A 22,451-nucleotide genomic window follows, 5' to 3' on the forward strand; every position below is an offset into this window, starting at 1 on the left:
CCATGTCTCCGCTCAGGTACCAGATCTGAGGCTCTCTCCTGGAGTCGAGTGTTCAACACAATTGCTCACTGTGTTTAAATCTCTCTCTCTCCCTCAATGAACCGGTTTGGTTCTGCTGAGCGCACACTGTTGAACTGGACAGTTTGACGGGACTCAAGTAGGGCACTGTGCAGGATTTGATTAATTGTGGCTCCAAATCTGTTCTCACTTATTTACAAGTGCTTTCCAATGTGACAGAGGCCAGAAGCAAAAAGATACATTTTCCCGGTTCTACTTAGCGGGTTGTAAGCCATCTTCCTGCTCCTTTTTCTGTTTTCTGCAGACAGAGATTTATTTCCGTGTTTTTCAGCACCCAGTCCCCACCTTTGTGGATGTTGAGAGATGTTTAAAGGGGCCACCGAGATCACCAGACTCCACATTCCACTGTGATTCCCCAAAACACCAGCAGTAGCTGCTTCTTAATGCTGTCTTTCTGATCTCTAGATCCATGCCATTATGTTGTGAAAGTTGATGGTTGTAGCCTCTGGCTGCCCTTCTCAACAGGAGCAGAGGTCCTCATTTCTCTTGTTGATCAGTTCTGTAATGTCTTGGGGGTCATTCTGGAGGCTTAGCCTAGAACACACTCCTTCTACCTCTTCCAATAATTTTGGAAGCACCAAATCTCCTATATTAATCCCACTTCTGTTTAAAATACCTAGAGTAGTTTCTACTTCCTGAACTGAACCCTGACTGGTGTTTCCCTGACTCCCAGATATGAGACAGACTACAAGAGGCTACAGCGACACAGTGGCTTGAATGAAACTCTCATACAATTACATACAATAGCCGGGATTTAGTGTACTTGATCCATGGACCCAATGCTGACTTTGGGCCTCTAGACTCTTTCTCTCTTAGATTACATGGTCTTAAAAGAGACGGCACCTCTGCCCAAACTAAGTAAAGGTTCCTGACAGTAACGAGGTTCAAAAATAGTAAATTTTCAATTATTCCACTGCTTTTTTTCAGGAAATTAAAGCAAACTTCCCTTCATTATCAGTTCATTGTTTTACTTCCTAAGGCAAAAAAAAAAAAAAAAAAAAGAGGGCGTTTCTTCAGACAGAATGAATACAGATAATGTTAACTCTCCAGATTCAATAACGATGAGTAGGGGTAGAAAAGACTTCGCAGGAAATTTAACCAGAAGCAGGGGCTCAAAACCTAAGTATCCATAAACAAATAGTCACTATTTTACCTCTGAAAAGATAAAAGGAGAAAAGATAGGTAGATAATGGAGAGAGTTAATATTTATCGGACATAAATGGCTCTTACTCAATTTTCACAGCAAACATAAAAGGCAAGTACGTTATTATCACTATTTCCTGGGTGAGGAGACCGAGGCTCAGCTGAAGTCATTACTCAAGGCCACGGAGCTACTAAATATCCTGACTCAGCCAGAAGCACAAGTATCCCAGCCCGGGCTTCTGGAATGCCAAAGTCTATCCCTTCAACCACTTGCAAAATAATGCAGCTCTCCACAAGGTGAATGATTGCCAATATTTTTTCCACTCCCCCAAAACAGTGTTTTCTAAGCTGAAATAGACAACCATTGATTAAACCCAGCAGCCCTCATTAATCAGTCTCTTGAGTGAAAATAAAACAGCAGGTTCCAGCGTTTTTATTCTTAGCTCCTTTAATAGGAAGAAGGAGAGGAAAAAGGAAGGAAATAAGCATCCAGACCCAAGATGACGGATTCAGATCCAACCTCCTGCCGCCCTAGCCAGCAGCCCCTAGATTTCTTCCCACGTACCCTTCCTCTAGCTCTACAGCACCAGAACTCCTGTGCCTTGGCCCTGAACCCCTGCAGGATCTCCATTCTCTACAGATAATGTATTCCTCCACAGTGAGAAGAAACCATACAATTTCATTTCCCTAACCTTGACAATGAGTTTTCCCACAAGAGCAACTGGCTAAAATTCTCTGGTTAGAAGAACAATGGATCTGCCATGAGAGCCCTCCTACCACCTCACCTGCCCTTGCTGCCCAGGTGGCGCCTGCTACTCCTGATTACAGTGCCAAGGTTCAGACACTCCTCCCGCCACCACACACATGGCCAGTGATTCATTCATAACTGTCAGCCAAGCCTTCACTGCTCACTGTTGCAAGAAGAATTTATGAGTCTCTGGGAGTTGTAACCTTCCCCATTTTTCTCTTTTGCTGATAAATTCTGGAGAGCAGTACGGACAGCAGCAAGACATTCATCATCTTGTGGGGTGTGCAAGCAGCTGGTGTGACATTCTCAGCCAATATAACTGCAAGCTGACTTTAGTCATGGTCTGTTGATCTCAGCTTCCAGCAATACTGCCTTGATACATCATTCTCTTCCTTCTCTAAATGCTCCGAGGAAGACTTTCTGAGTTTCACCATCTAAACCCCAGGGAGGAAGGAAGAGGGAATTCGAAGAACTGTTATTCCCTTTACGAAGGTAACTGGAAAAGAGTTGGATCTTAAAAGTCCACAGACCTTGAAAGAAGACAATTTAAGCTAAAATCTGAGCACACGAAAGTATTTGCAAATGTTAGGAAAATCTGTGCCAAACAAATGTTCCATCTTGCTGAATTTCACTGATTTCTTCCAATAATGTTCACTGAGTACTTTCCACATTTTCTAAGAGGATCCTGGGATTATCAATAAAGCTAGTTCCTTTTTATATAATTAATGGCAATCTGAATTCGAGCCTTCCTCAAAATTTTACTTTCTACAAAACTAGAACTCAGCTGATTTAAACACCACTCCATGATAATTACAACTTTTGATTAAGTAGGGGGATGGCTCAGAAATGGTAAATTGTTGTCCCCTGCATCTGATAGGCTACTAAGATCCCCCTGACATTTGCATTTGGCCATGTGTTGAGACCAGTGGCTCCAAATATTTTACAGGTGTACCTCAATTAAAAAAAAAAAAAATGTTACGCATGCTCCCTGTATGCTAAGCAGAAATAATAGGGACCGAGGCATGTCTAATGGCTCAAATACACAAAAGTTTATTTCTTGGACCTGTAATAGCCTGAGGTGGATGTTCTTCTAAGAACAGCAATGCTTCAGGATGCAAGCTCCTTCCATCTCCCACCTCCGTCATCCATCCCCACCCCGGCCCTGCCCTGGGTCATTTTCTGCATCTACGCCAGCCAAAGAGCTAAGACTACAAAGGAGGCATGCCTGCTTCTCAAAAGCTTTGGTCCAGAACTGACATATATCACTTCTGCTCACCTCCCACTGCGGAGAAGTGGTAACAGCTCCTTCTGAGGGGTGGGAGAAAGTTGTCTCTGGCTGAGCAGCAGCTAGAGCTACAGCTACTCCCAGCTGCAACCGTATGATCTGGAATGAAGGACAGATTTCAGTGAACAATCGGCTCTCTGCTACAACTCCCGCTTTCTTCTTTCTTTCATTTAGTCATTCTTATTTATCTCTAAGTGGTATGCCAATGTGTATATATAAAACACATGGGGGCGCCTGGGTGGCTCAGTGGGTTAAGCCGCTGCCTTCAGCTCAGGTCATGATCTCAGGGTCCTGGGATCGAGACCCACATCGGGCTCTCTGCTCGGCAGGGAGCCTGCTTCCTCCTCTCTCTCTGCCCGCCTCTCTTCCTGCCTCTCTGCCTACTTGTGATCTCTCTCTGTCAAATAAATAAATAAATCTTAAAAAAAAAATAAAATTAAAAAAAAATAACACATGGTGCTAATATGCAGATTATAAAGCATCCGTGGGGGCGTCTGGATGGCTCCGTGGGTTAAGCTGCTGCCTTCAGCTTAGGTCATGATCTCTGGGTTCTGGGATCAAGTCCCACATCAGGCTTTCTGCTCGGCAGGGAGCCTGCTTCTCTCTCTCTCTCTCTCTGCCTGCCTCTCTGCCTCTTTCTGTCTGTCAAATAAATAAATTTTAAAAATCTAAAAAAAAAAAAAAAAAAGCATCCATGGAAATAGACGTTTAAGAGGATGAGAAAACAAGTTTAAATAGCAATTTTAAATGTTCTTCCTGCAGCCCATTGGATCATCCTATGCATCTCCTGGTCGATTCACATCCAAAATTCATGGTTCAAGACTCTAGAAGGTCCTGAGAGTTAGCAAGTGTTCTTCTAGCAGAGTCCTAAGAAACGAAGGGCATCACGCTCCCCCTAATCTTTCCTTCTTTAGATGGCAACTCATACCCAGCTCCTCAAGACCCAAACCTAGAAATTTATCTTCTTCACTGCCCATATCCAGTCCCCAGCTGGTGCTGTCTACTTACCTTCCCAACCAGATCCAGAATCCCCACTTATCTCCACCACCATGACTCCCACCCAATCCTAGACACTGTCCTCTCTTATCTGGACCTCTATTATAGTGTATTGACTTGCAAACGCACCCTCCATGGAATAGCTGGTATCATCTTTAATACATGTAGAAAAGGTTCAATGACTACCCTACAGATTCCCCAGTGGGCTGACACACGAATAAAATGTAACATCCTCATACAAAAGCTTCCAAGGCAGAGCAAGAACTCAAATATTTCTTAAATACTGTTAAAAGTTATATGTATAGTAAAAAGAGGTCTGAAAAAATATACACCACACTGTAGTTTAGTGTTAATTTGCTCAGTGGCATCTTTTATCATTGAAAACAAAGTTATTTGCATTTTGTAAAGAAGAAGAAAGAGAAGGAAACAGGAGGGAAAGAAAAAGAAATGAAGGCTATCTGCTTCCATGTAAATGACCAGATCCAATTATTTTTATTACTATTTTTCCCTCCTAATTCAAGCAGATTCTAGCCTACAGACCTCGCAGGAGGTTAGCAGCAAGAACAAATAGAAAAGATACTTCACTTCCCAGCTTGCTTTTTCCCCCCTCCCAAGAAGCAAAAGCCATAGAGGAGAATCAGAATCTCATCAGAAAAGAAGGGGGTTAGAGGGAGAATGGGGAGGAATTTCCCTGAAAAAAAGGACTGGCCTGCATTAGGGAGAAAAGAGACAGGTCAAAGGGATCTCAGAGGAAAAGGTCCTCTACCACCCTGGGGAAGTTGGGAGATTGGGATTCACCCTGGGCTCCCAGATTCCTCACGGGTTTCCGCGTTCCAAGTGCCAAAGGGATCCTGCGGGCCCAAAGTGGCAGCCATCTCCGTGGAACCAGTAGTGATAATTGTTATACACAGTGCTGGCCCTGCATAAGACTCCAGAATCTTGACATGAGCTCATGGGAAATAAGAGAGGTTAGCTCAAAATGGCAGAGGCTAAATTTCCTGACAGTCCAAGGAGCTGAGTGTCCAGAGCCAAAATTAAGTTGATTTACAGAAACAAAGGAAAAGGATACTTTTCATTTGTGCCCTGAGATTTATATCTACTCTCTTCCTGTATGAAACCATGCAAAGGATTTATCATCTTCATAAATTAGTTCTGATTCAATGTCCTTATTATAACAATGTCACTCTTACTCATGTGCATTCCAATATGCTTTCCTGAGGCAGGAGAGTGGGGTAAAAGGGAAAGGAGTGGAATTATGCACAAGGCTGGTATTGTCCCGAGAATGTGTCTCCTACATGGCTATCAGGTGGCATCCCTTTTGGTGGGCAAAAGACTGAGAACCAGTGTTCTATGCCTGTCTCATTCTGACTTGATTAGAGTTTGTTGTTTGCATCCCTGACCATCGCTGCTATAGAACCTTGGACATAAGGAGATGGCATAGCACAGCAGGTGCCGGACAAGAGGATCTGCCAGGGAAAGCTCTGCCAGCTCAATAAGCTATGTCATACGGAGCAAGTTTCCTAATCCTTCCATCTTCTCCTCTGGGGATCATACCATTCTTACTCCGCGGGGTTACTGGGAAGATCAAATGTGATCACTTTAAGGTACTCAGCACAGTGCCCGTCACGTGGTAAGCTCTATTAATGGTAATTGATATTACTAGCCTGTATTGTGGTGGGCATTTAAAGATGCTAACTGAATGAATAAACAAATGACTTATCTCAGGGTATTGAGAGCAGAAAATTCCTGAAGAAATATGGGCTTGGCCAGGTGATCCCCCACTTAGGTGCTGCTCTGAGACAAATGTGGCCACACTTTGTTTTTGCTACTAAAGGACATACCTCTGGGCACACACTGCATGTCCCGAGGATGTGGTAAGGTACGGGACGGAGTACACGGTCTCACTTGGTGATCAGTCACTGACATTGGCAAGAACTTTGGCCACGACCAAGAATATACTTTGTCATCTATTTTCTTCCAGAAAACGCTAACTGCCTTCTATGGGGATCCATTCACAATTTTGGCCTCAAGTAGCATTAGAGCTAATCAATTTCAGGAATAATGGGAAATCAAGTAATACGTATCCTTCTAGGGATGTATTTAAAACAGCCCTCACCCAACAACTTAGCAGAGCGAACAGTGGGACACTGGCCATTTTAAAATGCTCAGATTTTAAGAAATGTTGTTGACAAATTCCTTCCCAAACATTCTCTAGGAAAGCTTCTGCAATGAAAGAAAAATGACGCATGTATGTTGAATGGCTCTGTGTGGCCTTCCCACCAAAATTCAAAGCAAGAATCACAAACATGTCCTATTTCCTCAGATCTTTGGGCCTTGTTTCGCGCTGTTTCCTCAGCCTGGAATGTCCTCCACGCCCCAGCTCAAGCTATCCCAACCACGCTCCTAACCCTAGCAAATCACAGAAATAGAACACAGAGGTTAATAGCACATTTCAAATCCCATCTCCACGTTTCCCCAGCGAGGTGACCTTGGGCAAGTTATTTAAGTTCTCTGTGAGTCAGGTTCCTGTGGGGATGATAAGTGAACCTAACCTAACAGGGTTGTTGGATAATTAAATAGGTAAATATATGGAAAATGCTTAGAACAGGACAGTTCATGGATCATAATGAGCACTTCATAATTGGTGTCATTCTTAACCTTCAAATCCTAGCTCCAGCTTTAAACCCTTGGGAAGGCTGATTCCCCCAGGCAGAGGGCAGAGTTATATCTTTCTCCTGCATGCTTGCCTTCGTCTCTACTGTAGTGCACATCACATTCGGTTACAACCACCGGTGTGTGTATGCCTGCCCTGCCACTATGCACAGATAGGAGGAATGCAACCACCAACACTTTACTTTGAGTGCTCTCGTGCTCGCTTCAGCAGCACATATACTTTACTTTGAGTCTCTAGGCCTTCCAACAGAGCCATGAACATCACAGCATCACAGATGCACGATAGATATAAGGTTAACATACAAATGCATTAACTAAATGTTACTGAAGCTTTTTGAGTTTCTTGCGCAGTCAGTATATTCCCGTCCTTGTGTGAAACTGCTGAGTGATTGCTGTTGCTGTGTGTACCTCTAAAGCCAAATGAGGTAAGGTTCTGAGGTGCCTGAGAGTTTGTACACTAATCGCTGGCATCATAAAACTTCATCATTAGCACCATTAACAGAGTGGACTGATGTGATCAGGGAGTCAGCAGAAGGACTTTGCCCAGCACATGGCATCTCTCAAGATAAGCTTTAACATTTCCCCCAGCTGCTTCCCAGCATTGCATTCCTCCAGTACTGCAGGGACACGGGACAGGTCACAGTTCCGAGGGCTGATGCAGGAGTGCTTAGTCACAGTCTATCCGCCAGTGGGAAAAGACTTTGGCAGGAATATGATCCAAGAAGACGCTGAAAATAGCAAGTCTGTCGAAGGCCAAGGGAACTTCCTCTTGTGAAAGTGGGAAAAGGGATGGATGAAAGAAGCGGCTTCCTGGCAGAGGGAAAAACATCCTGTCTGAGCTGGACTGAGAGAGAGCAACCAAGGAAAGTTCTGGCCGCCTGGGGAGGGCAGGGAAAGCACCAGATTTGGAATCCAAACAATCAAGTCTTAATCCTTCCATCTGGTAAGATTTCTCCTCTTCAAAATGGAGAACGAAAGGAAGAAAACTGTAAAGCACCATAAAAACGTTTAAGACATGATTTGATACAGCTGGAAAAGGCTCCTTCCTATACTGATTCCTAGAAGGGGCTCCCACCTGAACAGAGGCCTGGGCATTTTCACCTTAGAGTAGAAAGAGAGGTCTCTGGCTCCTGTTCATTTAAATTACGAAGTATTAAAGAAGTCTAGAAGGATAATACATTTCAAGGCTTCCTTGGAATAAAAACTTTTTATTAGGTATCTGCTTTTGCTTTCTTGTTTTTTGGGAGTTTTGACCAGCATAGCTTTGAGATTATGAAACTAAACAGTGTGATTTATGTAGTTTTCTTACCTTAAGAACAAACACTTACAATGCAAACAGTGGCATGTTTGGGAGCTGGCTGCCTCTAGCTAGCTAGAACTGATTTTGCACAAGTCCTCCCAACCCCATGTTTTGTGACATCACATTGGTAGCTTGAAATTAGCTATGGTGGGAGTATTTCACCCTGGCAACTGACAAATGCTATAAATTAGAGGGGTTTTTTTCCTCTCCAAAAGCTGGCTGGCCAGCACACCACTCACTGAGCCCAAAAGGCCTGAAGAGTCCCCCAGCCATCACTTTCCGTGCCAAAGGCCACAAAAAGATGACTGCCACTACACACACAAATACTGGATGGGAAACATTACAGAGATACAGCACTATGCAGATAGAAACACAAGGTGAAAAACCTTGGCAAATTGTACATTCCTACCACACAAGGTTCGGACAATGAGCTGTCAAGTTGGTTTTTTTTTAAACCAACAGTAACTGTTACATGCCAGGGAATTTTGAATCAGCCTTCTCTGGAGCCACAGATGAATATATTCAAAAAGACATATTACAGCTGGAATTCAAACATCTCGATGGCACACTAATATAATGATGGAATAACCCACTTGTCAAAATAGGTGATCTGTCATTTGTCCCAGCTGAACAAATGTAGTGTTGCATTTATAATCCCGTAGTGGTCAATGAATAATAATGGCCAAGTGAATGAACAGTCTTTGTTTCCTCCTACATGTTTTACGTATTCTCTTAACATTTAAATGGATTGCTCCTTCTCTTCTGGAACTTTAAACATTATGCTATGTTCCTAAGGCTGGCAGTTGTGATAAGTGAAGCACAGATTAGGTGCTTGGTGGCTCTCAGAGGCCTTTTTCAGAGCACATCCTGATGAATGCTTACACACACCCTCTAAAGTAAGGCACACTCATTTTCAGAGAAGGAAAAAGAAGTTCATCGTGCGGTGGAGAACTGTGATAAGAGTTGTGGACTTAGCACCCTATTGTCATCATTGCTACTGAATATTGGAAGCAGAACATCATAGCCATCAACTCCACCGCCACTAGAATGATGACCAAACTGCCCCTGCTTCTTCCTGTCACTCTTACTGTTGGACATCTCAGGACAAGAGCTTGTCTCCTATCCATATACTAAGTCTCATGTCAAGATTTCAAGTGAAACAGCATCTGGTCTTCTTTTGGCTTTTGCTATAGGATTAAGATCCACCACCTAGCAAGACCTTCAAAGTGGTGGTTCCCCAAACAGAATAGAGTTGATTCTGGACAGCAGATATTATTATTACTATTACTATTACTATTACTATTACTATTACTGTTATGGGCATCTATCCTATTCATGGCAGCGTATTATCTTTTTTGAGTCTCCTTCCTGTATTTGGGGGAAAAGTCAAATCATGAGTCATTACCACTGCAACATACAAGTCAGAATGCAATCTACAATCTTAGGATTCAGGCACACGGATTAGTTCCTGCCCTTCAGGGACACCACCATAAGCTACTGATTCAGAAGTAAGCAACAAACGGAAAGAGGCTCTACATGGACCTTCCATCGTTGTGCCTTTGCTGGTGAGGGCGAGGCAGAGGTGTCCAGTTTTTTTGTGGTGACTGTTCCAGAGGGATTGCGATAATATCTTTCTGACATAGAAGCAGCAGCCATGGAGCAGCAGGAGTTTCCTATCAGATCTGTGGCTTGGTTTGGGGTCTTGTATCCCAAGAGTTGCCCCCAAACTCAGTTTTCCAGTGTATTCAACATTTATTTTGAAATAAAATGCTTTTCCATTTATTCAGCAAGAGTCAGCCTCTGTTGCTTCGAGAACTCTAACACAGGAACTCTAATACGATTATTTTTGCTATTTCTCAGGTATGGAAACCGAGCTTCAGGAGGTTTAACTGCCGACAATCACAAAGTTAGTCAATGAGAGAGCAAGGCTCTGAACCAGGACAATCCCACCTCTAAATCGGAAGATTTAAATCCCAAAGCCGGGGCACCTGGGTGGCTCAGTAGGTTAAAGCCTCTGCTTTCAGCTCGGGTTGTGATCCCAGGGTCCTGGGATCAAGCCCCACATCGGGCTCTCCGCTCAGCGGGGAGCCTGCTTCTTCCTCTCTCTCTGCCTACTTGTGATCTCTCTCTGTCAAAAAAAAAAGGGGGGGGGGAGCCTGGTTGGCTCAGTGGGTTAATCCGCTGCCTTCGGCTCAGGTCATGATCTCAGGGTCCTGGGATCAAGTCCCGCATCGGGCTCTCTGCTCGGCAGGGAGCCTGCTTCCCTCTCTCTCTCTCTCTCTGCCTGCCTCTCCATCTACTTGTGATTTCTCTCTGTCAAATAAATAAATAAAATCTTTAAAAAAAAAAATTAAATCCCAAAGCCCGCCTCTAAATCAGAAAGATTATACCACAAGACCATAAAACTAGTGAATCAGAGTTGAGTTGTTGCTGGGGTTTTTTTGAGGTTAAAATGATAGAAATATATAGTCTTACCTGAAGTTCTGAAAAATAAAGTGTTATAGCAGAGGCCACAACCCCAATCTTCTGACCTGATGTGCTTTCCTCTCATCTTCATAACCCTCCCATATTTTTGCTTTCTATATTTTGAGATGAGTTTTTAAGCGTCATTGAGTTTAAGAATATTATACAGGGAGGAGGTCACCAATTGTTTCCTGCATCCCACAATTTCCTTGTGTAGTAAACGTCCATCTTACAAAAATATATTCTTTTGTAGCTCTTTCAGCAAGTGTCTATTTATAAATTATTTATCAGAAAACGCCTTTATTTTTTCCTCATTCTTGAATGACAGTTCAGTTGGATACAGATTCCTACGCTGAACATTGTTTTTCATTAACACTTTGAAGATACTATTTCATTGTTTTCTAGTGTCTGTTGAGGCTGATAAAAAGTTTACTGTCAATCTACTTGGCCTTCGTTTGTGATTAATCTATTTTTTCCTAGTGGTTAATCTATTTATTTTTCTTTAATAGTCAGCAATAGCGGTCCATGGTGAGATTTGTTCTTAGTTACCTTGCTTGGGATATAGTTTTCACTCTTAGGACCCTTATCTTTCATCAATTCTGGAAAACTCCACCTCATGACTTCTAGCATTGCCTTACCTCTGCTGGGTGAACTGCTAGCTATCCACTAATATCCACTCTTCCCGATTTCCTTTGGGAGAAGAACTACCACTTTTTTTTCTTTTTTCTGGGAACATAGAACCTCTCCCTGCCTCCCTAATGGGTCTGTATTCGGAAAAGTGTTATGTGCATCTTCTTGATAGTCCTTTTAAAAGACACAGGCAAGACATGACTCTTTTCCCTTCCCTGCAGTACCCCCCACCCCACCGCCTCCACCCCTGTTTAGGATGCAGACCCAAGGACCAGAGCTAAAGAAACCATGTGGGATCCTGAAATAGAAGCCACAGATTAAAATAACGGAGCTGCTCACCAGCATCTAGACTGTTATATGAGAAATAAATCTCTACCTTCTTTAGGCCTCTATATTTTAGGGTCCTTTTTTTTAAAGCAATTTCTATTATATCTTAGCAATTGTACGTCTGTTCTCTCTACTCCCTTTCCTTATGCGTCCCTCCGTGTGTGCGTGTGTATGTAGGTGGGCGTGTGCACACGCACATATGCACACGTGACCTCAGTTGAACCTCCATTTCTCTTATTCATATTCCTATTTTTCTCCCTCATTATTTCTACATACTGCATTCTAGATGAATGTCTTAGTTCTTTTTTATAGTTCACTCGTTCACTTCAGAAGTCTAATGTGGCATTGAATGGGTCCCTTGGAATTTCTAATGTCAGCAAACATTTTTAATTCTATACTTCTGATTTGGTTCTTTTTCAAATAAACCTGCTCTTTTTTCATAATAAGCTGTTCTTTCAGTCCATTCCTTCATGTCTTTGACATTCAAAAGACACCTATATCATAACCTCTTTCAGATTTTTTAGGTTAGCTCAGTTTTGGGGTAACGAACTTTTCCTGCTTATCTCCAGGTTCCCCATCAGGATGATTCATTTCTTCATTTGGTTTGTAATTTTTTACTATCACTTCATCTTCACCAGGACTAGTTATCCCAATGAATACCTGTGCGGTAAGGGTAGAAATACCCCGAACACAGCAGTTTGTTTGTGTCTGGTGAAATTCTAAGGTTTCAAAGGTCCTAGACCAGGTTTTTTGTTTTTTTTTTTTAAGATTTTATTTATTTATTTGACAGGAGAGATCACAAGTAGGCAGAGAGGCAGGCAGAGAGAGAGAGAGGGAAGCAGGCTCCCTGCTGAGCAGAGAGCCCGATGCGGGACTTGATCCCAGGACCCTGAGATCATGACCTGAGCCGAAGGCAGCGGCTTAACCCACAGAGCCACCCAGGCGCCCCTAGACCAGTTTTTTATGATAATTTCTCAGGCTGAGATTTCTATATCCCATAGCTTATATAAATTTGAGTCCTATAACAACTCATGGTAAGGCCTGGGGGATACTTCATTTTCCCACCAACAGCCCCAGATCAATGAAAGCTTCCTTTCTGCTTCCCTACAACAGTTGTGAATGTTTCCAGAAGGTATTTATAGTCAGGTAGTTACCCAATCCCTTCATGGATGAGGCACACCCCCACCCCCACCCCAGCCCTCCAGGTTTATGGACAGAACTCTGCCAGGGAGTTGTCAGATAAAATGCAGAACACCTGGTTACATATGAATGTTAGACAAACATATTTTTAGTACACGTATGTCCCATTCAACTTTTGGAACATACATTTCTTAAAAGTGTTCATTGATTATCTGTACTTTTCTTTCTTTATTTTATTTTTTTAAAGAGAGTGTGCCTATGGGGGTGGGATGGGGACAGCAAGCAGGGCTTGATCTCAAAACCCTGAGATCACGACCTGAGTCAAAGTCAAAAGTCTGACACTTAACCAACTAAGCCATTCAGGCACCCTTGCATCCTGTACTTTTAAATGCTAAATCTGACAATCCTAGTCACAGTGCCCTGCCTAAACTTGGCCTTGGGGCCACATCTCCTGTCCCTACATGGCCTCCATATCTGAGCCTGCAGATTCTAGGACTTACCTGTAGCTCCAGCCACACTAGCTACAGTTATCACACTGGCTGAGTTCCTTTTTCCTGCTAAGAATGAAACTATTACCCTTACTTTTTTCAAGAGTGGCTGTATATAAATATTTGACATTTCTGCCACATTTTATCTAGGCTTTCTATGTGGCAGTAGAGGGAGGGAAGTCTTGTCCATGTCACCTCAGGCTGCTGCTAGTTGTCACAGATATTTCAGAAGAGCACTGTACTATGCCATCCAACGGAAAGCCTGGAGCACGGAGGTTAATTCATCCAAATTAACTCAAAGACAAGGGAATGTGCAGGAACTTGAGTTCTGGGGATACAGTCCATTTTGGCAAAAGGAAATTTTCCTACAGCATGGATTCTCCAAGAGAAGCAAACATGTCCCATTTTTAGTTAAGGTTTGGCTTCCCAAGAACCTGAGTATCCAAGGATTTCCCTTCTATTTGGGGGGCATAGGAAAGGTGGTGAAATTCTGACTTTACTGCCCTTTATTTTCACTGGGCCAACTACAAGATGAAAAGCTAGATGGGAAGGTAAAAATAGAAAATTATTAACTAAAAGGGGTTGAAACATGTATATTTTAAGACCTTAAATTAGTCAAAATCTAGAAAATGGAAGACACCAAGTCATCGGATGAGGAAATACAGCGCTTTGTACTGAAATCTTTCAGAGAAAGGCCCCTTTCACCACAGTTCTAAATAAAATTCTCAGAATAGAAAGAGAAGATTTTGTCTTCACTTTAGACACGGAAAATCCCCTGGACCAAAAATTCCAAAATCCTTCCCAGATAGTTTCCGATGTTTTTCAACAATTCCACCTCCCCCACATGGTTTCCAGGCAGGGCCTAATTTAGCCTGGACCCAAATATTCAAATCTGGGCTTTTAACATAATCTCAAATGAAATTTAACTTCCTGTTTTTGTATTCTCTGGGTTAAAGGTACTGATTTGCTCAAGATAAGCATTTTTAGAACACCACAATTTTTGAAACTCTGCTTTGGCACATCTAAACTTTTTTTTTTTTTAGTATTCTGATCCATGCCCTGAGCTTTCCGTCCCCTGACAGGCTCTGCTGCTAAAAATTCATGTTGTATAAGCCTTAAAGAGTATGCATACCTCTCATTATCGCCTAGTTTGATGTGAGTTCATGCAAATAAGGTATACAAGGAATTATTTATTATTTGTAGAAAAATGAAATAATGCTTCTGAAGCTGGTCTCTTGGCCCAGAAATTCTTTGCTGCGTGGGATCTGCGGCCCTAACCTATCTCCACCTCCATCTCTACCTCTGCCTCTACCTCCTAGGTCTGTAGGAACCCTCCCAGGACAGGTCTACCCCACCGTAAGGAAACTCAATGGTTGATGACAATCCAAATTATGACCCTCCAAACCTCCAAAACAAATCAGAGAACCACAGGATCTTAATACATGTTTTATTTCAGAGTAAACCATGTAGCTTGGAAAACATTTGGAAATTTCACAAAAGCATAAAGAAGAGGAAGTGATATATATCTTCACCACTGAGATATGTTTCTCTGCATAAAACATATGTTTCACCAAAATGGAATCATACTCTAGGAGTTGTGGAATTTTCTTTTTTCACTTATCTACATATTGTGAACATTTCCTACCACATTCAATGGTTTTGCATGGTAACACTGTAGTGACTATACATTCCATTTTTATAAATATGTTCATTTATGTCTTAGTCCTCTTTTCGGGGGGGGGGGCATTTAGATTCTCCCCAGTTTCTCTCAACTCTATGATAACAATCCTTGTAGCAGAGTTACTGCAGTCAGCCATGATTACTTCGTCAGGGTAAATTCCCACAGTAAAACTGGTCGACTGAAGAATGGGCAGATCTTCAAGGTCTGAGGTACCCGGTGCCGAGTTACCTTCAAATGGTTTATCAGTCCGCCACTAGTCTACCAGAGTATCTATCTACCTCCTTTAAGGAGTCTTGCATAAACTAGTGAGTGATTATGTGTCAGGCAGAAGTCCTCTTCATGAACAAAAAGGATTTACAACATGATTTCTGTAAACACAGAACTCTCCTTGTCCAATGTAGAACATCATTCAATTTAAAATATGATTTTAAGTTTCTGTGGAAATTTTCTGTGACACAATTAATAGAGAAAATAAGATATTTCTCTATTTCATTTTTGTTTCAAATGGTGAATGCCACCTCTCAAAGGATTCTCTCCCTTTCTGCCCTCATCCAGACTGAGAAGAGATACCACAGTACAGCACAGTTATGCTGCTGTTCATCCATCCTCTATTTCATATTCAGCTTCCCGTCATGCACCAGATAAACACGGCAGCCCTGACATGATGAGAAGCCTTCCCTGAAGACTACAGCCCACACGCATCCATCCCTTCACTGAACTCCTATTATACTTATTGTCTGTACCACACAATTAGCACTTTATTATATACTGTCTTGTTCCCTAATTGTCTGTACCACACAATTTAGCACTTTATTACATTCTGTCAGATTCTGTAATTGTGTCACGTATTTTTGCCTTGTCTCTCCGCCTAGATTACAAGCACCAGGGTGGCAAGGGGCCCTGTCTGGTGCTGCTCTAGCATTCCAAACACTGCCCTAGGAACAACAAAGTGAACTTTTGACAAATGCTACGTGCTTCTCTGGTAGGTGGGTGGGCTGGGAGAGGGGTAGATTGACTTTGTGGTGGGCTCTAAGTAGGCGGAGCTACAGAGAACTCAGGAGAAGGAAGGCCCTGAGGGGCAGGAGGCCCCGTGCTCTGGTCATTCCCGCCACTCCCCTTCAGTACCACCGGCTTTGTCACCTAGCCAGTCATTTAGTTTCCAAGGTTTTCCATGTACATAGAACAAGGAAAACCAAACCATGTGACCAGACAATACTGTTTTTCAAATCATATGAGAATCACATGTTTTTCATCTGAAGATTTTACACTGTCACATTCTCCAAGGAGGGAGGTGCTGCTGTGCAGAGAAAGAGGTCATGCTTTAGAACAAGAGACTTCTTACCACCTGTGTGACCTTCCACACATTGTTTAATCCCTCTCCCTACAATTAAAACCTTGTTCGTCATCTCCAAAATGATTCCAATGACTGATTATTTGGGATACTGCCACCGAGTATCCATAAGCCTGTTGGAATATTATTTTTTTTCTAATTTCAACATATGCCCCACCTTGAGGTAAGTGTTAAATATCATTATTATTACAATAAATGTAATTAGTGCCTCTATTAGTCTCACACGCTAGTTGAAGAGTGTCTGCTTCAGCTGTGATTCATGGGTTTGCTTCCCAGAGACTAAAGTCAGGTAGTTACACAATTTATTTTTCTTGTGTCAAAGGGTCGATTACACTTAGTAGTCTTTCACATGACATCAGACTTGCTTCTAGTAAATAATAAGAGAGGAAACACCCGATATCCAGCATTAGCAGATTCATGCCTCAGTCTGTCACTTTTACCTCTGCTGAGAACATTCAGGTGACTGGATCCCTGAGTTAACCACGTTTCTCTGAATTTGGGATGATACAAATAAAACGTTCTGTCCCTGTATGTCATCTGCCTTTTCCCTTTCCGATCAATATGTTTTGCCATACTGTACCCTCTCGTGTTTTTGTCCTTGTTTTTTCAATTGGCAGGTGCACCATACGATGTAACCAGTCAAGCAGTTGTTCAACATGCTATTCTCTCCAAACAAGACCAACGCAAGCCTCTCCCAGAAGTGCCGCCTTCCCCCGAGGACCCAAGGAGCCCAGAGAGCCTTAAAAGCCTATTTTGTAGGGTAGGGGATGTCCCTTTTAAGAATAGCTCCCCTGTGTGTGTTGCCTGGTTGTCCCTCTGGTAAAGAGAAGAGGTTTTCTTTTGCATATCTTTGCAAAATGACTGTGTTTGATTATTCTTCAAAAAGTATTGATCAAGGTCTGCCACATGACAGGCAGGAACTGGGTGCTGGCCATACAGATGAATCCCACACAGTCAGGAGCTCATACCGGAGGAGCCAGCAGTCAAAGGGGGAAGCAGACATGCCAGTGGGTAATTACCACACAGTGAGGTAAGTGTGAAGAGAACATGTGTGACCAGGCTGCCAGCCTGAGTGAGCCCAGCCGTTCCCACCCCAAGGGGTCAACTTTGTTTTATAAATCTAAGGGAACAGTTAACCTGGCTAGGAGTTGATTAGACTGAAGGAAGCCACTGTTTAAACACAGTTTTGTGGCAGCCTTGGGTGAAAGAAAGGAGGGCAGGAAGGGTAGCTTTGGGATGGAAAGGAAGAAATGCCTTGTCTCTGTCTTTGGTTCCCTGCCTTGGCTCCATTGACTCATACCTGAGCCCTTTGGAGGCAGATCCTCCAGATGAAGAGGGAGGGGGCTCAGTGAGACACTGAACATAGGTCATGCTGCTTTGGCAAGCCGAAGAGAAAAGGCTCCTCTCCACACGTTAGGCACCAGGAGAGAGCAACCTAGGCTTAGAGTGGCTGTGGCTGTGGCTGAGACCAGACACTGCCCCCCAGTGGCTTCACGGCAGAGGACACCAGCAAGGAGCTCAAAAGCAGAATAGGAGAGGATGGAAGGGGGCCCAGGGCAAGAAGCACCCTACCTCCCAGACAAAGCCCCAGGGAAGACTTGCAGGCAGGGCTGGTTCTGCACATGGCAGGTGGAGGCACAAACCAATGCAATGGGAGTTACTACCATGGTTACAATGACCATTACCATGCGGGCTGATACTGAGATAAAACGTAGGCAAGTCCAGGTTCTCCAGACACAAGAATTGTGTGGACACAAAAAAACCACTTACTTTCTGGTCTCGAGAAAAAGCGGGGCAATGTCTGTGCTAGTTAGTAATGGAACTGAGGTCTGGTGAGGTAGACAGACAAAGGCGCAGGGTAAGTAACAAAACGAGATTCAGACAGCAAAGCTGAGGACCTGCGGTGGGGACTGAGTGCTGGTGTAAGGGGGTCTGCCAGGGGAGCCCAGGGGTGTAGGCAGAGCTCCGGGTCAGGGAGCTTCCTGCAAGAAGGCATTAGAGAGAGCAGCCCTGAGTCTGTAGGCAGACTGGAGTCGGATGACTAGACAGAAATGTCCAGATCCACATTCTAAAAATAAGACTTATCCCCTGAGCCAAACAAAATTAAATTCGATCTCCAAGTCCATGATTGAATAGAATCCAAACAACAACAACAATAACCAAACATTCCAAACCGTACTAAAGGGCACACTGAGACAGAAGACCCTCCCACCCTTGATCCTCCCCCCAACTCCCAGGAGAACAGGCTGAGAGCTGCCATCATCCACTAGCATAAGTGCACTTTGTTAACTGCTTAAAGATGATCTAGATGGGCAAACGGTTGCTGCTGGAAGCCCCTTGAGCGCTGCCCCCCCCCCAAGAATTTCAATCAGCCATTAAAGAGTTAAAGCTAAGATACATGAGAATCTGCAGCATGCTTCCAGACCTAAAGCCAGCAGCCATCCCTTTCCGCAGCACTGACCCCCGCTGTTAAATATTTGAATATCACTGTTACCCTTCCAGATAACAGACCTACAGGTACAGGTACGCCTGGACACACACCTTTTTTTTCCCCTTTAATACAAATGGAAGAATTGAATAAATACTGTTCTGTACTTTGCTTTTCTTTCTTCCTTTTTTTTTTTTAAACCTAGTTGGCCCACCTTTAAATGTATGGTCAAATATAGATGGTAGGCATTTCTTTTGGAGTTGACAGAATTTAGCTGTAACAAAGATACCTAACCTGAGAAACAGAGCACAGAACAGCAAACTTTAGAATAACTAATGGGAAGTTTCAGGGAGTCCCAGAAGAACCCGGTCGATGGGGACAGTAGAAATATCTTGGGAAGCGGAGTCTGCCAGTCCAAGATAGCAGCGCCCGGATGCCTCAGCAGAGGGAATGTGGAGGGGCAGGACCAACAGAATTTCCCCCAAGCCCCTGCAGAAGCCATCTGAGCTCCCGCCCCCTGCTACCAGCTGGCAGGAGGGGCCCAAACTTCCCTGAGCCCAGACTGTTAGTGCTTAAGCTCAGCTGTTCCTGAGAACTGAAGCCTTGGGTGGGAGCAGAGGAAATTGCAAGTTGCGCTTACCTCCCCTCCCTGAATGTGCTCCAGGAGTCTTCCCTTTACTCAAAAAGGACATAAAATGAAAGTTCTTCCTAAATGAGATAAAATATATTTCTCCTAAGAGCTCCATCTTCACTTCGAATGCTGAAAGGAAGCAGAGTTATATTCATGAAGGAAAAAATACTTATAAACTAAACTGGAACCAGATTTAAGCATCCTCTACTTATCAAAAACCCAAGACCACTGAGTGTGCTATTTTCGTTGCCATATTTATCTCCAAAACCCAAAGAACTGGTTTATGGGGGACTGAATTTTCTTTGTCTGATTTCTTTGTGATTTTCCTTTCATCATTTTTTTGGGGGGGGTGCAAAATGGTGGTTTATTAAAGCACAGGGACAGGACCTGTGGGCAGGAAGAGCTGCTGCTCGGGGCTGTGAGGGATGGCAGGTTATGTACCCTGTGGTTCCATTCACCATTTTTTCATTATTTTAATACTGAGGCAGAGATTTACGGAAGGATGTTTAAAAGATGTCAGCTCCATAGGTTTTTTTGGAAAAGGAGGATAGGGATCAGAAAAGATTACCTAATATTTTTATTTTTACGGATATTCCCAGAAACTTCCAGCTGGGAAAAAGTCATTAAATGAGAAAGCAATTTCTGCTGACAGACTGTCACCTAGTGGTGAGTTTTCACCTAATTCATAACATGAGCAGCTCCTGAACTTTGGAAGTTCATGTTTTGGAAGACGTGTTTAGTTCTCTGAGATCCCTGCGGAACCTTCCAGAGTGCTGTTGCAAGTAGAACAGACTCACTTGTGTGACTGCCAACAGCCTAACATGCCTCTAGGCAATACCTAATACAGGCTGAACATCCTTCAAAAGGAAGTTTTGCCTCTGTAATTATTTTAATATTTTCAAAGAAGCCCTGCCAAGCAAAATTAATATTATTAACTTCCTTTCCTGTTTTTTTTTTCAAAGATTTTATTTATTTATAAATAAATAAAGCAGAGAGCCTGATGTGGAGCTTGATCCCAGGACCCTGAGATCATGACCTGAGCTGAAGGTAGATGCTTAGCTTACTGAGGCAGAGGCTTAACCCACTGAGCCACCCAGGCGCCCCTCCTTTTCTGTTTTCAAACTATGGTACCCTTATAATTCCTCCTTGCCTCCTTGCCTTGGCAAGGCCTATCAAACTAGGCAAACTAGGCCCAAATTTTCAAAGGTTTTCCAATTATTAGGGGACGATAAATCAATGACATTGGCATGTCAGTCCATAGATACAATTCAGAAAGAGGGTCTCAACATCAGCAACAAGGCAACGTCCCCTAGATTTAATCCACGTCAGCAATCTTTCTTGCTCTCAGAGAGGATTGCAGTCCTCTTCATCTGGCTCCTGTGTCCCTGATGCTCCCTAGTTCTCGTTCTCTGTGTTGACACCATCCCTCTTGGCCACAGGGGTCCTGACTCTTGTATTAACACCAGTCAACACCCGTCAATAAGGAGGTACCCTCCTCCCATCAGTTCAAAAGTCTATGTTCAGGCAACAGAGCAAGGATACTGCTCTTATCAGGATTCATTCTGCACTGGGTACTACTTCTACGACTCACTGAGTGCCCACCATGTAGCAGGCACTCTGTGTGTCCCAAGGAAGAGAACAGATCACAGTCCTCATGAAACTTAACCAACTAACGGAGAGCACTGAACACATTAAAGAATCTTGATAGCAAGGGAAAGCACTGGGTACTGTGAGGAGGACCTGCACCAGTTAACTTCTCAGGAAGGTTACATTTGGGCCAAGATCCAAAGATTGAGTAGCAATCAGCCTGCAGAAGAGCAGCCTGGGCACAGGTAAGAACCCTGGTCTTGATAAGGACTTGGGGCTTTGGAAAAACTAAACAGAGGCCAAAATGCTATCAACTAACTCCACTGGAAAAAATATACCACAATATTCCAGGAGGTCTAAAATCCATCATGACAATAGTAGCATTACCATAATAGTCATAAAACAGAAAGAACTTAAATGTTCAAAGAACTCAATGAATAAAAGTGGAATACCCATACAATGGAATATTATTTGGCTATAAATGAAGAAGTACTGAAGTACTGCAATATGGATGAATCCTGAAAACTTGAAGCCAGACAAAAAGACTATACAATGTATGATGTACAATGTATACAATGTATACAAAAAGACTATACAATATACTATACATATGTATATGTATATACATATACATGTATATGAAATGTCCAGAATAGGCAAATCTATAAAAACAAAAAGATTAATGGTTGCTTAGAGCCAGGGGTCAGAAGGAGGAAGGGAAGGGAGGATTGACTATTAACTATTAACTGTATGGATTGTTGGGGGGATCATGAAATTGCTCTGAAACTGATTACAGCAATGGTTGAGCAATTCTGTAACATTACAGTAGAGAATATTGAAATATGCTAAAAATAGGTGAATTGTACAGTATCGAATAGTATCTCAATTAAAAAATTAGTATTATTAAAAGATTAAGATTATTGCTATTAAAAATAAAAATCTGGAGTCACAGATCCCAGGTTAAGAATCCCAAATGTGGAATTGCCTGTTCTGTCCACTTTTTCCTTTGTGCTGGAACCACGTATGAGTTCACCAAAGGGTGGGGCCAGGAGACAGTTGAGCAGACTGTTTTCAGAACTATCTTTTCCCCAAAGGGTTCTCTGAAGCCCAGTTTCTGCACAGGACTTTTCTCTCCCTTAAGAGATGTCCCTCTACTAATTGGCATTCAGACTCAGAAAGAAAACTCTGAAAGGGTCTTTGTCCTGCGGACCAGCAATCTGTCCCACTTCTAGTCATGGCCTGTTCCCTGCTCTGAAGATCTCTGGACTTTGATGCAGAAAATAAACTTTGGGTTTTCCATCAACCACACCAACACACACACACACAATCATAATATTTCCAGAAGCAATTCTCATACCTGTGACTTGGTTATGTCTTTACAAGAAATGCAAAGGACTCTTCTAGCTCACCCGTGGACACAACCCTTTCCAGCCCACAATAGATAGCAACACTTCCAAGATCTAAATTACATTCTCCTTCCTTCATGAAAGTTCCCTTATGTA

General features: G+C 42.9%; 1 long non-coding RNA gene across 1 annotated transcript; it reads right to left on the minus strand.

Annotated features, from left to right (window-relative positions):
* Positions 1 to 1,735: 1,735 nt before the first annotated feature.
* Positions 1,736 to 8,282, minus strand: LOC123390368. The gene is made up of 3 exons (XR_006604959.1): positions 8,233 to 8,282; positions 3,246 to 3,353; positions 1,736 to 2,403 (listed from the first exon to the last, which is right to left on the minus strand). It is a non-coding gene; the product is annotated as an uncharacterized LOC123390368 (long non-coding RNA).
* Positions 8,283 to 22,451: the final 14,169 nt, after the last annotated feature.

The sequence above is a fragment of the Mustela putorius genome, unplaced genomic scaffold (assembly GCF_011764305.1).
Source record: "Mustela putorius furo isolate JIRA1106 unplaced genomic scaffold, ASM1176430v1.1 tig00537335_pilon_pilon_pilon, whole genome shotgun sequence".
Classification (NCBI taxonomy): domain Eukaryota; kingdom Metazoa; phylum Chordata; class Mammalia; order Carnivora; family Mustelidae; genus Mustela; species Mustela putorius.